Below are 20,772 nucleotides of genomic sequence, written 5' to 3'. Positions count from 1 at the left end.
CCACCTCAGATCCTGTTTTTGTTCCATCATTGAGTATGAGCTCTGAGCCTCTCACTTCTATATCAGTCCGTTGGGACTGGTCTGTCACTTCCAGTACCTCAACAGACAATCCCACTGTTAAGGTCCCTAGGAAGAGGATGTGTCAAAGGAGACACGTAGATTCCCCTCAGTAATCTTTCAGTGAGGGCACTGAGTTTGATGAGGGAGAAGGGTCTACGAAATCTCTACATGAGGATGTCTCCTTTGGAGAAATACTGGAACTTCTAAAGCAGTAAGGTGGATGGTCTTCCAACTCCTCTTCCCAGTAAGATTCAAATTTTCTGGAGGCTTTCAGGTCTGGCTCAGCTATGTCTTGGGTGACCCCCCCTGGCTAATCAGCTGATAGACCTGGTCTCACACCATGCATGGAAGGAGCTGGATACTGTGGAGCCTATCCCCAAGTGACTTAATAGATTTTTAGCCCCCCCCCAAAAAAAAAAAGACAGAACACACTGCAGCAAGGGGGTCCCAGTAGATGCCATGGATGTAGCAGCAGCCACAAAGAAAGAACTTGCTGAGCAGAGCTCATCTGTACATCCCCTTAACAGGTAGTCTAGGGTTTTGGACAGATTTGGAAAGCACATCTACACCTCAGTGACCTTTGTATTGTGCAGCTGAATTATTTGGTACATTTACAAGGTTGCAAATGGAATTGACAAAAGAGCTCTCCAGATCTCTTTCTGGGTCCACGTCTGTGGAGAACCAGAGTAAGATTTCTTCATAACTGGTCACCCTTCAGTTAATATTTAATGTGGCCATGAGGCTGATTTCCCACACTGCAGAGGGTACCTCAAGGGTGGCGGGTTCAGGCATATAGCCATCAGGAGACATGCCTGGATGCGCTTGCATGATTTTGTTGAGCCCTTCAAGTCTTTGTTCATCAGTGTATCTTTTGCTGGATCTTCTCTGTTCGGCCCAAAAAGGAAACACTCTCCAGAAATGAGCAAGAAGGAAAGACCCTGTATATCATTGGGATCCATTTTTCTACTCCTCAGAGACCCTTTTCATGGAATCAACGAAGAGATAGGAAAACTGTGGTTTTGTAAGTGCAGATGTCCTTTCTAAGACTCATGAGGGGATGGTTCTCCCAGAAGCAGAGGGGTGAACTCTAAAGGAAGATGCTGTCCTTGAGGCAGAGGTGGCCCACAGAACCAGGGTTTCAGGGATTCCTTCATGGATAAACCCTGTCAGTGCTTCTAAAAGTTTACCCAGCTGCTTTTCTATATAGGCAGTTAGGGGGGCACTTGTCGCTACCCCTAAAAGCCTGGGTGTCCATCACAACTCATTCTTGGGTGCAGATGATCATATCCAGAGATTATTGCATACTATTTTCCCAAATTTCCCCCATAAAAGTGAGGAAAATTCCTGATGTTCTGCCCAGTCAGAGGGAGGCAGCAGCTCTGGAAATAAGAAAGCTGCTAATAAAAAGTCATCCAAGAAGTCCAACCAGACCACATAGAATCCAGAATTTATTCAAGATTCTTTTTAGTGCCAAAAAGACAGGGGACTTGAGATCCATTCCGGATCTCAGCAAATTAATCCATTACATGAAATATTCAAAGTTCTGGATGATCACAGTTCAGTCCATTTGCCCCACCTACGAAACAATAATTGGATGTGCTCGATAGATATGATGCATACTATCACATCAAAATGAACAGGTGCTCCAGAAGATATATGAGCTATTGGATGGGAGACGGTCATTATCAGTTCAGAGAACTGCCCTTTGGCCTCACCACAGCCCTCATGGTGTTCACCAAATGCATAGCGGTGGTAGCAGTTCACCTAAAACTGCTAGGATTCTGAGTTTGTCCTTATGTAGAAGACTGGCTCCTAACTGCTCTGGCTAGGTATCTACTTCTACAAGCAAGGGACTACTTGCTGCACTTGTGTCATCATTCGGGCATCTCAGTCAACTACAAGAAGTCAGAACTCACTCCTACACAGAACCTTGTCTAGACACACTCAATCAGATATCTTCTCTTCCTCCATGAAGAGTACAAACCCTCAGATTGCAGGTAAGGAAAGTAATCTCACATTCCTCTCTTCCAGCACGACTAGTCTTGCAAGCCTAAGGGTCGGCTGCAGTAGTGATAGCTCTAGTTCCATTGACCAGATTTCATATGTGGATTCTATAGGGGACTTGTGGTGTATTCGTCAACAACCCTTTTACACTCTAGTAGTCAGGATTACACAGGTTTGCAAGGAGCTCCTTCTTGGGTGGAATCTGTTCAAATGAGGTTTCTCAAGGCCATCCATTTGTTTTACCTCTACTGGTAGCCACAGTAAACACAGACACCTTTCATCTGGGGTGGGTTGGGGGGCATTTCTTGGTAAGGAGAGTCCAAGTTATGTGGTCCCAAAAGAGGCCAGTTCGTATATCAGTGTCGGAGATGAGAGCCATCCTTCTGGTGTTGCAGGCCTTTCAGTGTGCTCTCCTCTTTGGGATGATTGCAGTCTGGACAATATGTCTGTGGTCTAGTACATCAACAAAAGGGGGAGAGGACCAGGTGGTATCTTGTTTGTCACAAAGCAATGAGAATGTGGCAGTGGGTGACCTCTTTCGGTTGCTTTCTCATTGTAGCACATGTACCGGAGAAAAACATTCTGCCTTCAGACAAACTAAGCAGGTCCAGTCTGATGCCTCCTGGGTGTTTTTTTCAATTTCAAAGTGGCAGAGAGAATTTTTCATTGATGGGGCCAGCCATACTGCAATCTCTTTGCTTCAAGTGCAGCAGGTTCTTTGCCCTGGTCCCCCCTCTGGGAGAGTCACCAAGAGATACTCTAGTTCACAGTTGGCCCTCTGGTCTCCTCTATGCTTATATCCTGTTACCTCTAATCCCCAAATTCCTGCATAAAACTTGCCAGATGAAGAGCACAGTTGTCCTCATTGCACCTTTTTGGCCTCATCAAATCTGATTTTCCTTCTTGTGGCATCATCTTCTGTATCTACACTGGATACTGGTCCCCAGTCCATACCTCCTGTCTCATCCAACAGACTAGCTCATCTGGACATAACACACCTCAAGTTAACTGTATGGTTTCTCCAGTTTCAGTGATGGCTAGACAGCCCAGTCTTTCCCCCCTAGTCTGGCTTATCCTCTTGTCCTCTCAAAAGGCTTCTACTAGAAAGGTTTACAGAAGTAAAGGGAAGAGATTTTCTCTTTGGGCCCTTAAGAGAGAATTGGATCATTTTTCCGCCCCAGTCTCTATAGTCCTAGATTTTTAAACATCCCTCTTCAAAGAGGAGGCTAGTTTCCCTACTATCAAAAGTCCAGCTGGCCGCCATTTCTAATTTTCATTCTGGCAAAAATCACTCTTCTTTGGCTTCTTCTAAGTTGTGCAAAGCCTTCCTGAAAGGCACCTTTTTACTTAGGCCCACAGTCAAGGACCCTACTCTTCCAATGGACTTATCTGACTTACTTCAAAGTTTGACTCAAAGTCCATTTGAACTTTCCACCACATCAGACCTAATTTTTTTGTCCTGGAAGACATTTTCTTATTTGCCATTACATCATCTAGACAAGTAACTGAAGTCCAGGGCCTTTCTTCCAAGTCTCTATACTTGATCTTTCATAAGGGTAGGGTGTCTTTACTTACTTAACCTATCCTTTTTACCAGAGGTGGCTTCTGAGTCTGACATTAGTCAGGTCATTAACCTCCCAGTTTTCTTCCCAAAATTTCCCAGTAAAGGTGAATACATGCTGCATCTTTTGGATGTACACAGGCAACTTTGTTTTTATCTTCATTGAACCAAAGATTCCAGAAAATCTGACCGCTTGTTTCTGTCCTTTTCAGACTGAGCATGGAAGTTTCCAAAGTGACTTTAGCTAAATGGTTGACTGACTGCATAACCTTTGTCTATAAACAGAGAGATTTGTCTTTGCCTAAGCTGACAAGAGCACATTCATAGAGGTCTGTGACAAGCTGTTTAGATTTTTGGTCAAGAGCTTAGATAGGTGACATTTGTGCAGCTTCCACTTGGTCCATTGCTCATACCTTTATTGTGCATTACAAATTAGATTTAATTTCTAGGAAAAGAGCTGCTTTTTGCTCTGCAGTACTCTGAAATATCCTTCCATGAGAACCACCTAAGGTTCCTTTAGCTGGGGAGTACATCCCATCAGTTGAGGAATTAATGCAAATAACAACATCAGTTACAAAAATTAAGTAGGCACCTTAATGATGCATCTTTGTTGTCCATTTTTGTTCTTCCTCAACTTCTTGCCTTCCTAGCTCCCTTCCCTTTCTTTCTGGAGGAGTCCTGAGGAATATTTCTTGGGAACTTAGTGTTCCTTGTTTAAGTTCCTGTTTTATCTCTGCTGTTTCTTCTCAGTTGATTCTGCATAATGCAATGCATTGTTACTTGAGATATTAAATTTGATCTGAGGTATATTAGGTTAGTGGGACATTATGGGTAAGGGAGGAGCTTGAGAGTTGGATCTGTGAATTTAGTAAAAGTGGGCGACTTGAATCCGAGACCCATCAGTTGAGGAAGAATGAAAATGGACAACACAGCATAGATGCTTTGTTATGGTAAGTACATAACATTTGTTTGCAGGAGTGTGAGAAAGACTGTAAACCTCTCACTGCTATAGGTTTTTGTTTTAAGGTGCCACAGTGCACCTTCACTAGGACTCAGAAGAGTCTGCTGCAGTTCCGTTCAGGTGAAACTTATATCAGCAAAGAAACCAGCAGTCTGGGGAGAACCATCGGGACCATGGGTCTTTTCAGAATAGACATCCATAGAAAATGAAGTGCTCAACCAAACCAGGTATATCATGGCTTCTGTTCTCAAGAGCTGAGGCAGAATCCCTGAGCACTTGGCTGATGAACCAGGGGTCAGCTAGATCCTCTTTGGCTGTTCCAGTGTCTGATATGGACAATCATCTTCTCTTGGTCTGGGAGATACTCCAGGAGATCCTTCCCTGGCAAGTATCCATTAGACCGGTGGACATCCCTTCTGAGTCATTTTTCCACAGGAACTCCTGTTAAGAAACAAATAAGCAAAAAATCATCTGAAGAAGTAATTGCAATTAAGAGAAATGAAAGTCTTACCTTGGCAAGATGGGCATTACATGCAGTGAATCCTGATATATAGAAAATGGCGTCTTATCGGCATCCCTGTAAAGTAATTCCTAAGGAAACAAGGTCTGATAATTCTGACTTTTGACAGAGATAGGACTTCTTTTCCTACAGATTCCCAAACCCAGCTCTCTGATTCTGAGGATAATATTAATTATCCTCCTGTGGAGGAATTTTCTTTTAATCAGACCATAGCCAGGATAAATGGTATTTTTATGGGAACAAATAGTTGTTCCCCCTAAAGTGATGAGATACTATGATATGCTACAAATGTACATACATCATTCCTCTTCCATCCCTTCTGTACTTGAAGATTTGCCATCCCTGGAAGATTTGTTGAATGTTGCCTGTTATCATCATGATACCCAGATGTCAGCACCTAAAAAGAAGATAAATTGTTTAAGGTACCTGTGGCTAGTAACTTTATTTTCTGTCATCTTAGAGCAGAGCCAGCAGCAATTTCTACTATGTCTCATGCTGGCAACATGTTGGTCCTCAATATGAATCCTTCTCATGGTGACAAAAAAAGCAAGATGTTAAACTGCATGTGTAGGAGTATGTTTGCTTCTTCCAGTTTAGCATTCTGAATTCTTAATTACTGTGCATATATGTGGACACTTATCCTTTGTCATACAGACAGTCTGAGGGAACTGGTTACCACTCTTCTTACAGAAAAAAAAGTTCTTTTTTGAACCAAACTGTTTCTGTTTGGTCCTAGGTATTCACACGTTTTGAGGAGTGTGTATTGTATTTATTTCTGCATGTTCAAGTCATATTCATGCCTTTCAAAGGTTTTTAAAGTTGCTAACATACTTGTCTTTACTTTTTGCACTGCTTGGGCACAGTCATTTTAAGAAGCTGTGCTGTATGGCTTTTATATATTTTTAATTGCCTTTAGTAACTGCTTTACATTCCTGATTTGCTGGCCAATGGGATGGCTTATAGGACTGCTTGCAGAAGTATGTAGCGATTTAAGTGTTTTGTGTTATACATTCTGATGAAGTCCAGTTTGTGACGAAAACATTCAATGTTTTTTATATGGTTCTATTAAAGGCTTTTAAATGGCACAGTGCTACTGCTTCAAGTATTGCTGTCCTTATTTTAATTTTGGTTCTTAGTCTCGTTTGTGTTTTAATGTGGTACAAAAACAAACAGATGGGATCTGATCTAACCCTCTGTGCAGGCTAGCAGTAGTAACCTGGGCTATAGCTATTTAGCACAGTCTCACTCTACATGCAACTTACTTTCATTAAGTGCAAACTTTTGTAGTGGACAAGCTGAGCAGGACCAGGGCAGATCCTCATGAATGGAAATTGAATAAGGGAGTCTTCAAGGAATTGATACAGCTTTGGGGGACACCTCAAATCGATCTATTTACTGCCATTCAGAAGAATTAACTGACAAAATTTAGCTCCAGGACTCTATGTAAATAGGCCTGGAAAAGTGATGCATTTTATTTCCATTGACAATAATGTTCCTGTATGCTCTTCCACCCTTTCCACTGATACTAGAGTCATTCTGATAATTCAGGACTCTCTAAAGATGATTGTGATGAGTCTCTTCTGGCCTAGGCAACAGTGGATGTTTATTCATATTCCTTACTGCTACAGTAGCCTTAGCTATATGCGTTATATCCTACCAAGGATATGACAACTAGCCAGCTTCCAAAGCTTCTGGATACCTTTCATGTACCCCAACTGTCAAGGAAGTTGTGCTGAGCTGACTAAAAGACCAGTTTGGCACAAAGACCTTCAGAGCTATACTGCAGATAAAGAATACTTTCCTGTGAGGCCTTTGAGAATCAACTGTCAGCTTGTGCTTTCCTTTGTTGGGCAGATAAGTTCAATTTGAGGAAAAAACTTCCAGTCTGATGTTGCCCATTTTTATCTGATTCAACCTTTGCGACTTGGATCCAACTCAGATCTTACCTTGGTAACTTCAGAGCTTTGGATCCAGGGCTATGACTCCTCCCATACCCATAATTCCCTCACCACTACCAAATTACCCAAGATCTCATTTCTTGCTTCAACCGAACGGTCACAAAGTCTGTAAGATCATGTTTGCAGATAAGTGATTTTCACTTTCTCTATTTTCTAATACACTTGGGAATTGATTTCTTACATATATTATGGCCTTTTTCTTCTGTAATTTCTTTTCCTTCATAGTATTAAAAAAAAGTTTTTTTTTCAACCTATTCTAATAACTTTCCTGTCATAGTTATCGCATTTACTGTAATTGTCTGGAATTATTTATACCTAGTTTAAGTTTTAGCTTTTTGTGCTTACAGGTAAAGTCGGTATTGTTTCTTAACTGTGATTTGTAGAGTGTCTGGACTTTCTTAAAATGTTGGACAAAAGTTTTAAGAAATGTGGAAAATGTGACCACAAAATCCCTCCACAGGACCCCCACTCTCTGTGCATATATTGTTTGGAGTGGTGGACATAGCTACTGAATGTGAAGCCTATGCTTCATTTGGCCATAAACCTTTTCAGAGCAGAAGAGACAAAACTAATTTTAAAGGGACTCCTTCCATCTACTTAACAGTTTACAGTAGTTTCTCCCACATCATCAATCCTGAGGGTGAAAGAGAAGGAAAAAGAAAATGATAAGCTCCAAACTTGAAGAAGACCACTAAAGATAAGACTCCTGGAAAGGGCATTAAAAAAGCCTGAAAACAGTTCCCGGATCCCACAGTCTCAGTGGGCCCACCACCAAAAATACCAAAGTCTTCAGATACAAAGCCTCGGATCTGCTCTCCATTTCTATCCAGGATTTTCACTATGGATCTAATCAGTCCTTGGCTCCATTCCCCCATTCTCCTACAGAAATCCAGGGCTTCATCAGTTTCTTCTTCCAGGTCTGCCCATTTTATCAGGAGTCACACAAAGCCAACGTCAACAGGATGATTCAGAAATTCCTCCAGACACAGATACAGTTGGTAGTCTGCTCTTTCCCATCTGATAGAGTTGGGAAAATCACTGTCGATCCATTTCCTGTTCGACTCCATTACAGATCTGTTCTTCTGAACTGAATCCCTCGGATCCAGAAATCTCCAGGGCACCTATTTTGATGCCTATAGTGTCATCCACTTTGGCTGCTGCTATATCCCAGTCTCTCTTGACTCTGAGTCTCTCATTGAACAAGAGTTAGAGCCGAAACTTTAGAGATAATGTCTGGGGAGAGGGTTTGACTCAGAAATTGTCATCCCTTCCACTTGGAGTATCAGATCTTGATAGCTCAGCTCTGATGTCAACCTTGGAGCTGGGGTGGGTTGGGACTTTGGGATCTGTCTCTATACCACCTTTTAGAGAGACTTCTTTGACTATTATCTCTTTCATGGCCTTTGAGGCCTTCCATATGGTATTCTCTTGTTCAAGAGAAGAGATGCCACCATCCTTTTTTGATCCAACCCAACCTCAAACATATTCTGCTCCAGAATCTGCTCCTTCTCCTCGACAAGGACAGTCAGTCTTCAAAAGTTTTGGGGAAATACTCTCTGAGTTCTCAATCTGATTCAGACCAGTTGTCAGATACTCTCCAATGACAGGTATATAGAAAGCAGACATTCAAATAGAAACTCTTGGATTCATCACCAGAATCACAAAATACTTGGATGGCAAGGAAGAAGAAGGTTCTCAGAGATTCCCTTTTGGAGACATTTCCTATAGAGAAATTCTAGAATTGGCGAAACAGAAAGGGTGTCTGTCTACAGGTATGCCTTCCCAGGAAGAATCCATGTTCCTGGATGCTTTTGGAACTGACCTTTCTACATCCTGGGTGGAAACTCCCCCCAATGCCCTGACCTGCCTAGTGGCTGAGTGAGCCTGGAAGGAGCCTGATACAGCAGAGCCTATACTGAAGAAATCTGATAGGATCCTGGTGGCACTGAAAGATAGACTTCACTGGAGTAAGGGTTCCCCCTGTGGATGCCATGATCATAGTGGCAGCCACAAAGGAGGAACTGTCAGAGGAGAATTCATCTGTCCACCCCCCCAACAGGAAGTCTAGAACCTTGGACAGATTTGGAAAACAGACATATGCCTCAGTGACCTTTTTCCCTGAGAGACCTGAACCACATGGCCCATATTATTTGGTTCCAAAGAGAATTGACCAAATGGATTACCGATTTTCTTTCAGATAATTTGCCAGCAGATATCCAGAAGACAGTGCAACCTCAACTTTCTACCTTATCGTCTAGTTTGAATGTTTCCCTGCTTTTACTTTCAAATGCAGCTGATGTGACAGCCAGAGCAGCAAGTACCAGTATAGCCTTATACCACCAAGCCTGGATGCATTTGTGTCATTTTTAGTATGGTTTAAGGCATCCTTCATTGATGCTGCTTTTGATGGCACTACATTGTTTGGCCCAGAAGTTAAGGAAACACTAATGAAAAGCTAGTAAAGATGGTAAGACTCTTTCTGCCATTAGAATCTGTTTCTCCACTCCTCAGAAAAACTTCCAGGAATTGGAGAGGAGGGAAGAAAATGTGATTTCAAAAATTCCAAGGTCCTACCCAGGATGCTTTTTCAGACAGAACTCCCTGCAGTAGAAGAGGAAGTTGTTTCAATGGATGTCACTCAAGAGGCAGAAGTGAACCATAAAAGCAAGGATTTTGCAGACCCTTTTCTGAAAAATCCTTCCAGTGCTCCTAAATGGTTTTCCATCTACCGCACCCTGGAAACAGTCAAGGCTGCCTATCCGTACACCTTAAAACCTAGAGGACCATCATTTCAGATTCTTGGGTGTTAAGGATAATAACAGAGGATGCTCAGTCCAATTTTGTCTACTGCAGTTTCTTTTAAGTTAAAAAAGACAGGGGACCTAAGGCCATTATTGGATCCAAAGTCTTTTAAACCAATATGTGAAACAGACAAAACTCTAGATGATCATGGTTCAGTTTATTTTCCTCTACTCAAAAAGTATAACTGAATGTGCTCCATCGATCCACAGGATGCCTGTTACCACATAAAGATATACAGACACTCTAGGAGATTTTTCTTTTTCCAGCTGGAAGCCAGTAATTTTCAGTTTAGAGCTTTGCCCTTTGAACTCACCACAGCCCCCTCCTCCATGTGCTTACCAAATGCATGGTAGTATGTTAACAGTCTACCTCAGACTGCAAGGGTTCCAGATGTTCCCATACTTAGATGATTATCTCCTCATCACTCAGGTCAAGGATCTGCTAGTTCTCCTAAGGGACCTGTTACTCCAACTACCACACCTTCTGGGGATTATGGTAAACAATCAGAAGAGCACCTTGTTCCTGACTGAGAATTTAGAATTTCTCATATGGCACCTAAACACCATAACTCAGACCTTACCTTCACACAGGATTCATTCAGTCTGCTAAGTAGCATCATATGTGCTAGACAATTCATCCCCTCCAGCATGCTTAATACTAAAACTTCTAGGGTTAATGGCTTCGGCTACCATTCTTGTTCTATGTCCAGATTCTGTATGAGGTTTCTGCAATAGACCTTCTTGGTTCAGTGGTCTGAATGTTATCACCCCCTCAAAATGCCAATCAAGTTAACTTCAGTAAGCAAAACTACATAAAATGGTGAATCACATCATCAGTATTGACAACAGGTCGTCCATTTTTTCCACTTTCCCCTATGGTAGTAGTTACCTCAATGCTTCCCTTTTAGGGTGGAAGGGACATTGAGAGGAAGATGGTTCGAGATACATGGACACCCTTAGAGACCAATCTTCACATCGGTGTTCTGGAAATGAGAGCAGTCCTTTTTGTGTTGCAGGCATTTCAAGACTCTTCAGTGTGTGTGATTGCAGTCCAGACAGACAACATGTCAGTGGTCTGATACATTAACAGACAAGGTGGAACCAGTTATTGCCCATTGTGTCAAGAGGCCATAAGGGTTTGGCAATGGGCGATGTCTTCTCATCTCTTTCTGATAGCAGCGCACCAGTGTACTAACCAACAAATTGAACCGACACATTCTTTTTGCCTCAAGAGTGGTCCCTCAATACTTCAGCGGTGAACAAAATTTTCAGTTCCTGGAGCCAACCTTGCTGCGCCCCATTTGCCTCCTACCTGACCAACAAATGTAGCAGTTAGTTTGCCCTGATCCCTCCACAGGGAGTCCTCTGATATACAGTTAGCATCCGGGTCTTGTTTATGTATTCCCTCTGTTTCATCTAATTACAAAATTAATTCAGAAAATCAAAAAGGCCAAGGTAATCCTCATTGCCCCATACTAGCCTTGATAGGTCTGGTTTCCATATCTTTGGTCTCATCTGCTCAGTCCACCCTGGACTCTGGTTCGCACTCTGGACCTGAACTCTCATCCAGGCATCCTGTCCTGGACCCAGACTCCCTGAAATTAACTGCATGGTTATTCCAGTTCTAATGATGGTCAGGGTTGCCAGGTTTACAGAAAATGTTCATATTCTTTTTGCTTTACAAAAATCTAGCACTACAAGGTTGCATTAAAGTAAATGGAAAATATCTTATTTCTGGGCTATGGAGAAAGATTTGGATTCTTTCTCACCTCCCCTTTATTCCAGAATTCAGGTCTGCACCATTCCAAAAAGGTTCTAGTCTTTCAACAATCAAAGTTCAACTGGCAGCCATTATGATGCCCGTGCACTGACCCAGTAGTCAAGGATCCTCAATCCTCACCACTAGCACCAGTGAGGGGCATGCACATTGGGAAGGATAACAAGTATACACACAGTAAAGTACAATTTCCCTTAAGAGCACACAGAGATCAGTCAGTCTGGGGCTGGTTTCTCCCTTTCTCTCCAGATCCCCAATAAGACTCCCCATTGGCACAGTTATAGAGTGGAGTCCTTAGCCTGGGTCCCAAGCCAAGTCCTCCTAGCACTCTCTCTGTCCAGCCAGTGTTTTGTGTCCCTGCCCAAGTAGCTGACACACACACTGTGGGATATGAGTTATATGCAAACACACAGACACTCCTGGGGAAGGCTGGCACAAGTTCTCCAGCTATGCCCCCTTCTCTCCAGAATATAAGGTAGAAATCACTGCCACCAGGATCCCTACTTATCAGCTACTCTAAGGCCCTTCCCAAAGGGTGCCCAATTTTACTGTGCAATATTGTTATCCAAATAGTATGATCAGAACTTTTAAGGCTTATTGGAGTGGCTTAGTACAGTATCATTATATACATGCAATATACTCTGGAGCTTAAATTATCTCTACACAAAATAACTACAGCTGAAAGGTTTAAAAATATTTAATAATAAATAATAAAAACACAAGACAAATCTCTTCAGTTCAACACAGTGGTAATCAAGAGTTCAGAGATCACAGGAAAATGCTTAAAATAATACTGTAGAATAGTCTGACATAAATATAGAAAACAGCTAGACTTCTTCTTCTTTAGGCTTTTTTCCTGGTTAGGGGTCACCACTATTTTCTTTCTCTTTCTAAGAGAAACACTAAAGTCTAAGATCCTACTTACATACAGAGCAAAGGCAGAGTACAGGTGAGTGGATGTTCTTCAGACAAAATCCAAAATGCTCTAATCCTCTCCCTCTGAGAAAGTCTTAAATTGATAATACATCACTGCTGACTCATTTTAGATTACATCATTCTTGACACTTCTGATTTAATTTCCCAGGCTAACAGAAACTCAGAGTTTTAACAGTTCTTTGATCTTGTACCTGGCCTAGAAACTGCAGCAATAAACGACATTATACATGTAAAATCTAGCAATTAACTGTGGTCTCAAAACAATAGAATGGATTCCTTATTCCAGACATTCTGTCTCCGAGCTTTGAGATTAAACAGTCATGAAATGCTTTACTTTATCAGCTTTCTTCCAGCAGAGTGCACCGTGGTTACATTTTTGAAGTTCAACATGTAACACAGTTTTCTTACATTTAAGAGAAGACATAGAATTAGCTACAAAATTCTATCTAACTGGGCTGGCAGCCTTTCAGTTTTTCACATCCCCCGCCCCCGAGAAATCAAGCTAGTTTTTCAAGTGTCCCTTGAGAAACATTGCTTGAGAGAGTTAGGTCTATCTGAGTATACCTTACCCCATTCCCTGTTTTAAGAGCCCATCTGCATTGGCGTTGCTAACCCCACTGTGGTGCTCCACTGACATATATGCTTGCAACCCTAGGCTCCATCTTAGCAACTTGGCATTTTGCTGGCTGGCTTGGTGTAACCATGTTAGGGGATTGTGATCTGTAACTACAGTAAATTTTCTTCCATACAGATAGTTTCTGTAGTGCCCACACTATGGTAGACATTTTTTTTCTACAGCTGCATAGCATTCCTCCCTAGGTTGGAGCCTACGACTGAGCTAAACCACTGGGTGCTCTTCTCCCTCTGAAGAAATCTGGCTAAGTACAGCCTTTACCCCATGGTTCAAAGCATCCACCTTCACAACAAATTCTTTGCTGTAATCTGGACTGGCTAACACAGGGAGTCCTCCCAAAGCTTCTGGAATACCTGCTCACATGCTGTGGTCCACAGTACTTTATCTGGCTTGTTTTTTCTTGTCAGGTCTGTGAGGGGAGCAGCTAGGGTACTATAACTGGGGATGAACTTTCTGTAGTACGCTACTGTCCCTAAGAATACCCTCACCTGCTTTTTGGTAACAGGTGCAGGCCACGCCTGAATGGCTTCCACTTTGGCAGGTCTTGGCCTGATTTTACCACTCCCCACTCTATGTCCCAGATAGGAGACCTCTGCCACACCCACCTGATATTTACTAGGCTTAATGGTCAACCTTGCCCTCTGTAGTCTGCCCACCACCTCCCTGAAATGTTGAAGGTGCCCTTGCCAGAAATGGCTGTAGCTGGCAATATCATCTAGTTAAGCAAGGGCAAACCCTCCTGCTCCTGCTAGGATATGATCTACCAGCCTCTGGAAAGTTGCTGGGGCATTTTTTATCCCAAAGGGCATCTTTGTGAACTCTTATATGCCAAAAGGAGTCACAAAGGCTGACCTCTCTAGCATTGGGAGAAAAGGGCACCTGCCAGTAACCCTTGGTAAGATCAATGGTGGTAAGATACTTAGCCCTACCCAACTGCTCTAGGGCCTCATCTGTCCTAGGCATGGGGTAAGCATCTGACTCTGTGTGACTATTTAATTTCCTGTAGTCCACACAGAACCTGGTGCTACCATCCTTCTTTGGCACCAGCACCACTGGGGAGGCCCATGGACTGTTGGACTCTTTAATTACACCTAGTTCCAACATTTCCTGTATTTCCTGCCTCACAGACTGTTTGACTGTCTCAGGAACCCTATAAGGAGCCTGCCTAATAGGCCTTTGGGGGTCCTGTATGGTGGGTACACCCTGGTTTAACAGTGAATATGTCCCCAATCTCCTGTAACACTGCTTGGATTTCTCGAACCTCGGTAGGAGAGAGCTGCTGGGACATTACTACCCTTTCCGCTGAGGTGTCAGTCCTAGCCTCACTGAGGTGATCAGTCACCAGAAATTCCTCAGACTCCTCCTGTAATCCACTGCAAATACTCAACACAAGGGCCTCCCTGTCATGGTAAGGTTTAATCATGTTAACATGGTGCAGTTTGTGCTCCTGCCTAGCAGCTCCATCATGTAGTTAACATCATTTACCCTTCTTATCACCTTGCAGGGTCCCTCCAAGCTGCTTGCAGCTTGTTGTGTCTGACAAGAATGAGAACCATTACCTGCTGCCCTACAGCTCTAGCTTGAGCATTCCTGTCATACCAGACCTTTTTCTGCTGTCCGGCTTCTGCCAGGTTGTCCTGGGCCAAGCCCATGAGTTCCCTGAGTCTTGCCCTGAGGTTTAAGATATATGCCACAACAGACTCCTTGTGAGATTCACACTCACCTTCCCACTCATCACGCATTAAATCTAGATTTCCCCTCACTCTATGCCCATACAACAACTCAAAGGGTGAAAATCTGTGGATTCATGGGGAACCTGTCTATAAGCAAACAACGGATGGGGCAAATATTTGTCCCATTCCCTCTTTAACTGGTCTGCAAATGCCCGTAGCATGGACTTGATTGTAGAGTTTAACCTCTCAACAAGACCATTAATCTGGGGATGGTAGGGGTGGTCTTCAGGTGCTTCATCCCCAGCATGTCTGACATGAAATTGGCACCTGTGTCAGCCAAGCCCATATTTATTTTGGGAAACCTAACCTGCTGAAAATCTCTAACAAAGCATTTGCCACCTTTTCTGCCTTAATGGAGTACAAAGCCACTGCTTCAGGGTATCTTGTAGCATAATCTACTACCACTAGGATATACTTTTTCCCTGTGGAACTTGAGGCACCACAATGCCCTCTAAAATGGCTCCTCAATCACAGGCAAAGGCATCAAAGGTACTTTCACCTTGTCTCTTGCCTTGCCTACCTTTTGGCACTGCTCACAAATCCTGCAGTACCCAGTTACATCTCTGGAAATTCTAGGCCAATAGAGGTTCTGCATAATACGTCTCTTTGTACGTTTTATGCCCATATGACCTACAAAAGGAACATCATGGCTATGGCTAGAAGTGCCAGATGGTAGGCTCTAGGCACTACCAACTGCTGTATTCTCTCACCTTCTAGTCCTCCCGCAGGGATCCACTCTGTGTACAGTAACCCTTTGTCTCATTATACAGATTCTCCCTTCCCTTGAGAATCCAGGGCCTCACTGGCCATCAGCCTCAGGCCTTGCAATGTAGGGTCTGACAGCTTAGGCTGTCTCTTTGTAACCCCTCCCAACTCCCCTTCCACATGAAGTCTGGCATCCTCTGACAGCGGTGCCTTACTATCAGCTAGGTACTGCTACTCACCTCTACCTTTGCAGTCATTCTATCCAAGGGAACATCAATACCCACAAGCAGCTGTGGCTCACCTTCAGTCTCACTGCTACAGAGTAGCTCCCTCCTTGAAGTAACCACCTCACCAGTCCTAGCTGCAAGTATGCAGTCTGTCTGGGTTTCCTCCAGGTTAGCAGACCTATATGCTTGTCTCCAAGCTTGACTGGGTAGAACTGCACAAACAAATGGTACTGCCTTATCAAAATCATTCCCTGTCAGGACATCTGCAGGGATATCCTCAAACACACCTACTTGCTGGCTTCCTTTTCCACCCTCACAGTCAAGGTGAACCCTAGCCAAAGGCATGTGGAATGAGGTCCCTCCTAAAGCTCTGACTGGAGTAGACTGCCCAGGCATGTAGTTCTTCTCTGTAACCATTGCAGGCTTCACAATTGTTATGTCAGAGGCTGTGTCTCTCTTAGCAATGGCCTCTTTGACATTCACTATGATAGGATATAACCTCTTGTGGTAGTTCGGTACCCTTGTTGTCTGAAGGCAACCTACTGTTGTTATTTTGTATGAGCTACAGGTTAATCAAGATATCCCGTTAGAATTATTTAACTATTTCATGTCCTAAGACTCCCGTGATATATGGAATACCTAAAATCCATAAGGGTCTAAACCATCCACTTATGAGACCAATAGTCTCTCATGGTGGTTGGATAACAGAACCTATATCAATTTACCTACAACATGAATTAAGTAAATATCTCAATAAAATAGAAAGTTATATACAAGATACGAAGGATATTTTGTATAAGCTTTTTGCTTGGTCACAAAGTATACAAATTGGATAAATGTTTATTTATCACTTTAGATATACGGTCATTATTCACTGTTATTCACATGGAATAAATGTAGTATGTCAATTTTTATGTGTGAATACATGTACCATAGGTAGAGATGTTGAAACATTATGTGAGTTGTTGGAAATAGTATTAGAAAATAACATCTTTATGTTCCAGGATCAATACTATCACCAGAAAACAGAAGTAGCAATGGGTACATCGATTGCAAATACTTATGCTAACATTGTTGTAGGGGAATGGGAAAAAGATAATATTTTTGATAATGTAAGTGAGTTAAATAAGAAAGTATCTTTCTTTAAATGTTTTGTGGACAACGTATTTTTGTTGTGGACAGGAGATGTTGATGAACTCATTGTGTTCATTGAACGTCTGAACAGTAGCACAGACTTTTTGCATTTCACAATGAATTATTCTGAAAGTACTATTAATTATTTAGATATTAAATTATCGAAAGAAGATGGAAAGATTAAAACTTCAATTTATAAGAATCCAGTTCAAGCCAACAGATATGTCCATAGGACTAGCATGCATGCTCCTTTCACCTTTACAAGTGTTGTGAATAGTCAACTATTGAGAGTCAGTAGACTCAACACTGATGAAGAACTATGTAATTCTAACATGAAAGAGATGTTAGAATTTCAGGTATAGGGGTATGAAAATATCCTGTTGCTGAATGCTAAAACAGAGGTTCTGCTTAGTAGAAATGACCGTGCTAAGCCGTACTATTCAGAAAATGAACAGATAACTAATAGATTACAGAGCAACCAACCCTTGAGGTATATTACATTTAACTGAAAGACTGGAGGGATTAGAAGTATTATTAGAAAAAGTTGGGACATTTTAAAATCTATACCAGAAATTACTAATGTTATTGGTACTATGTCATCTTTTGGGTATAAGAAAAGTAGAAATTTGAAGAAGTTATGTTATAAGGACATAGCAAGTAATGTAGGTGTTTAAAAAAAATGTGCCATCAAACATGGGCATTGTTCCTTGCTATAAGTGTAAGTGCTGTGCCGATATCTTGAAGGATACTAATTTTATATCCCCAGTAAATAATAGGGAGTATACTTTTAGATGTTTTTCTCCTTCTGATACAATGAATATAATATATATGGCTAAGTGTATAAAATGCACGGCGTTTTATATAGGTAAAAGCACAGAAAATTTAAAGAGAGGATCACTGAGCATAAGTCGGAAATTAAAAGACACATTTCTGGCAGTGCTTTGTCAAAGCACATCATGGACAATGACATTGAACATAGATTTACATTTCGTGTTATAGACATAAGGTTTAAAAACAGGAGGAGGTGATTTAAAGAATACTTTGGAACTGTGTGAGTTGGAATGGATTTTGAGGCTTAATGCTGAATATCCACCGGGATTGAATACATCAATTAGCATAAAACCTGTACTTAGGAAAAAAAAACAGTTAAAAAGTTAGTAGATATGCTTTTTTTAGTTTGTGTGTATGGTAATTCATAGGTTCATAATCTAGTACTAAGCTAACTGCCCTTGCGAGCCATTTTAAGCCTAGCCAATTATCCCTTTTGAGACTGAAACCCTGCACCTTGTGTTTGTAAGGTAGACACCTTAGCCATTAAGCCACCCTCCCGACCCACTCAGAATATGCATGTTTTTAATTATTGTTATTAAATGATATTTAGACAGGATATAGGAACTGTTGGGTTGTTTTAAGTATTGTATAAATATTATGTGCCTGTGATATCACTCAAGAGAGAATATTCAATGAATTGTTAGGCAACTGATTATTTAATCGTTTTATTGGTTAATTATGGGCTATGTCTTGTGGTATTAAGAGTATAAAATGTGATGTTTTAATCAACTGATAAACACTGAGGAATGTTTTTTATACCTGAAAGCTCTGTGAGTTAATAAAATTTTAGCATTCAACGTGTCTGTATTTCTTTGGAGTTTGTTTTTGTGGTATTTTGACTTTCCCACTTGCTGGTTCTCTCACCTTTTGTTCCCCACCTTGCCTCCGTGGACATCTGTATGCCACATGGCCCCACTGGTTGCATTCAAAACATTTAACCCTATGTCCTGGATGTGTACCTGAACTAGTGGCTTCCCCTACTACTGGAAGATTCTGTTGGGGCAGTCTGGGCTGCCCACCATGGGTTTCTTTAGACCCATTTGCAGTACTAGGGGTTCCTTTCTTGTTCAGGGATGCCCTGCTTGCTAGGTATAGGTCTCCCTTCTTCCCCAACTCATCTGAAGCAGCACATTGTCTATCAGCTAACCAGATCCTCATGTCCTCAGGCAAAGTGCTAAGGGCTTGTTCCCTCACCAAAAGTCTGCCAGCCCTTCAAAAGTGGTGACCTGACATCCACTCACCCACCTATGAAAATAAGTGCCCAGTTCAGCAACATATTCACACACACTTTCATCTCCCTGTGCCTATGCTCACAAAACTTTTTCCTATAAGTTTCAGGTGTTAGCTTAAAAAAAATTAGCAAACAATTCTTAACAGCAGTATAATTTAAGAAATTGTTGTGTGACAGTTTGGAAAGTATATTTACAGTTTTACCATGGAGTAAGGGGGTCAGGAACCATACCCAAAGCCTTTGGTCAACATCATACTGTTTACTTACCCACTCAAACATATCAATAAAACTATCAAAATTAATCTCCTCTGTAAACTGTGGAAAAAATTTACTGACCTTTTGCTTTTCTGGGGTCCAGTTACTCCATTCCCCATTACCTCCATTACTCTGATGAAGAGTCAGCATCTCCTTTTCATGCTGCCTCTGCCTCTCCTTCTCCTCAGCTTCCACACGTAGCAGTTTCTCATTCTCCTCAACCTGTAGATGTCTCACTCTCTCTGCTGAGTCTGTTTCCAAATGCCTGGCCTCCAACTCAAGTCTCTTTAGCTCCAGATGGATTTTTAAGTCCTCTACAGAAAGGTTGAGCTGTCCATTCTCTGAGTGTTGTACATCTCCACGGCCAGTCTGATCGTCCTCCTGATTGCTGTTTTCTGATGCAGCTGTCACCAAAGCTGCAATCATGTCTGCCTTAGTCAGGTTTCCACGCACCAGTACCTTAACCTGGCACATCTCAGCCAACTTTCTCCTTGTCAGCTTTCTATACTCCACTGCTGACTTGCTTACCTGCTCTCCCTAACTAACTAAGTTAACAAAATAAATAAAACAATTGTGATCTGAACTCTGAATATTCACTGCATGGCTGATTTAAGAGTACAAAAACACCCCTAGAGATCACTGTACACAAGCTACAGGAATTCACTATCCACACCCCTACACCACTACAAGCCAATTAGTATGTGACAAACAATTAATATGGTGGTGTGGATATCCCACCACTGCCACCATTTAATATGTGACTCCTGTGCACTGGCCCAGTAATCAAGGAGCTTCAATCCTCACCACTAGCACCAGTGAGGAGCATGCACATTGGGAAGGATAACAAGTACACACACAGTAAAGTACAATTTCCTTTAAGAGCACACAGAGATCACAGTTAGTTTGGGGCTGGTTTCTCCCTTTCTCTCCAGATCCCCGATAAGACTCCCTACTGGCACAGCTGTAGTGTGGAGTCCTTAGGCAGGATCACAAGCCAAGTCCTCCTAACACTGTCTCTGTCCAACCGTGCTTCTTGTCCCTACCCAAGTAGCTGACACACACACACACACACACACACACACACACACACACACACACACACACACACACACACACACACACACACACACTTTGAGATATGAGTTATATACAAACACACAGACACTCCTGGGGATGGCTGGCACAGGTTCCCCAGCTATGCTCCCTTCTCTCCAGACTATAAGGTAGAATTCACTGCCACCAGGACCCCTACCTATCAGCTACTCTAAGACCCTTCCCAAAGGGTGTCCAATTTTACAGTGCAGTATTATTATCCAAATAGTGTGACCAGAACTTTTAAGGCTTATTGGAGTGGCTTAGTACAGTATCACTATGTACATGCAGTGCACTCTAGAGCCTAAATTATCTACACAAAACAGACATAATTAAAATTTTTAAAATATTT

The 20,772-nt window shown here is 42.1% G+C and overlaps 1 protein-coding gene across 1 annotated transcript in view; it reads left to right on the top strand.

Moving 5' to 3' along the window:
- CAPS2 (calcyphosine 2) overlaps nucleotides 1-20,772 on the top strand; it is a 2,181,571-nt gene that overhangs the window by 425,100 nt on the left and 1,735,699 nt on the right. The window lies entirely within an intron of this gene.

The sequence above is a fragment of the Protopterus annectens genome, chromosome 11.part0 (assembly GCF_019279795.1).
Source record: "Protopterus annectens isolate FY-2018-M chromosome 11.part0, PAN1.0, whole genome shotgun sequence".
NCBI classification, from domain to species: domain Eukaryota; kingdom Metazoa; phylum Chordata; order Ceratodontiformes; family Protopteridae; genus Protopterus; species Protopterus annectens.
This window is presented reverse-complemented; position numbering and strand designations above follow the sequence as displayed.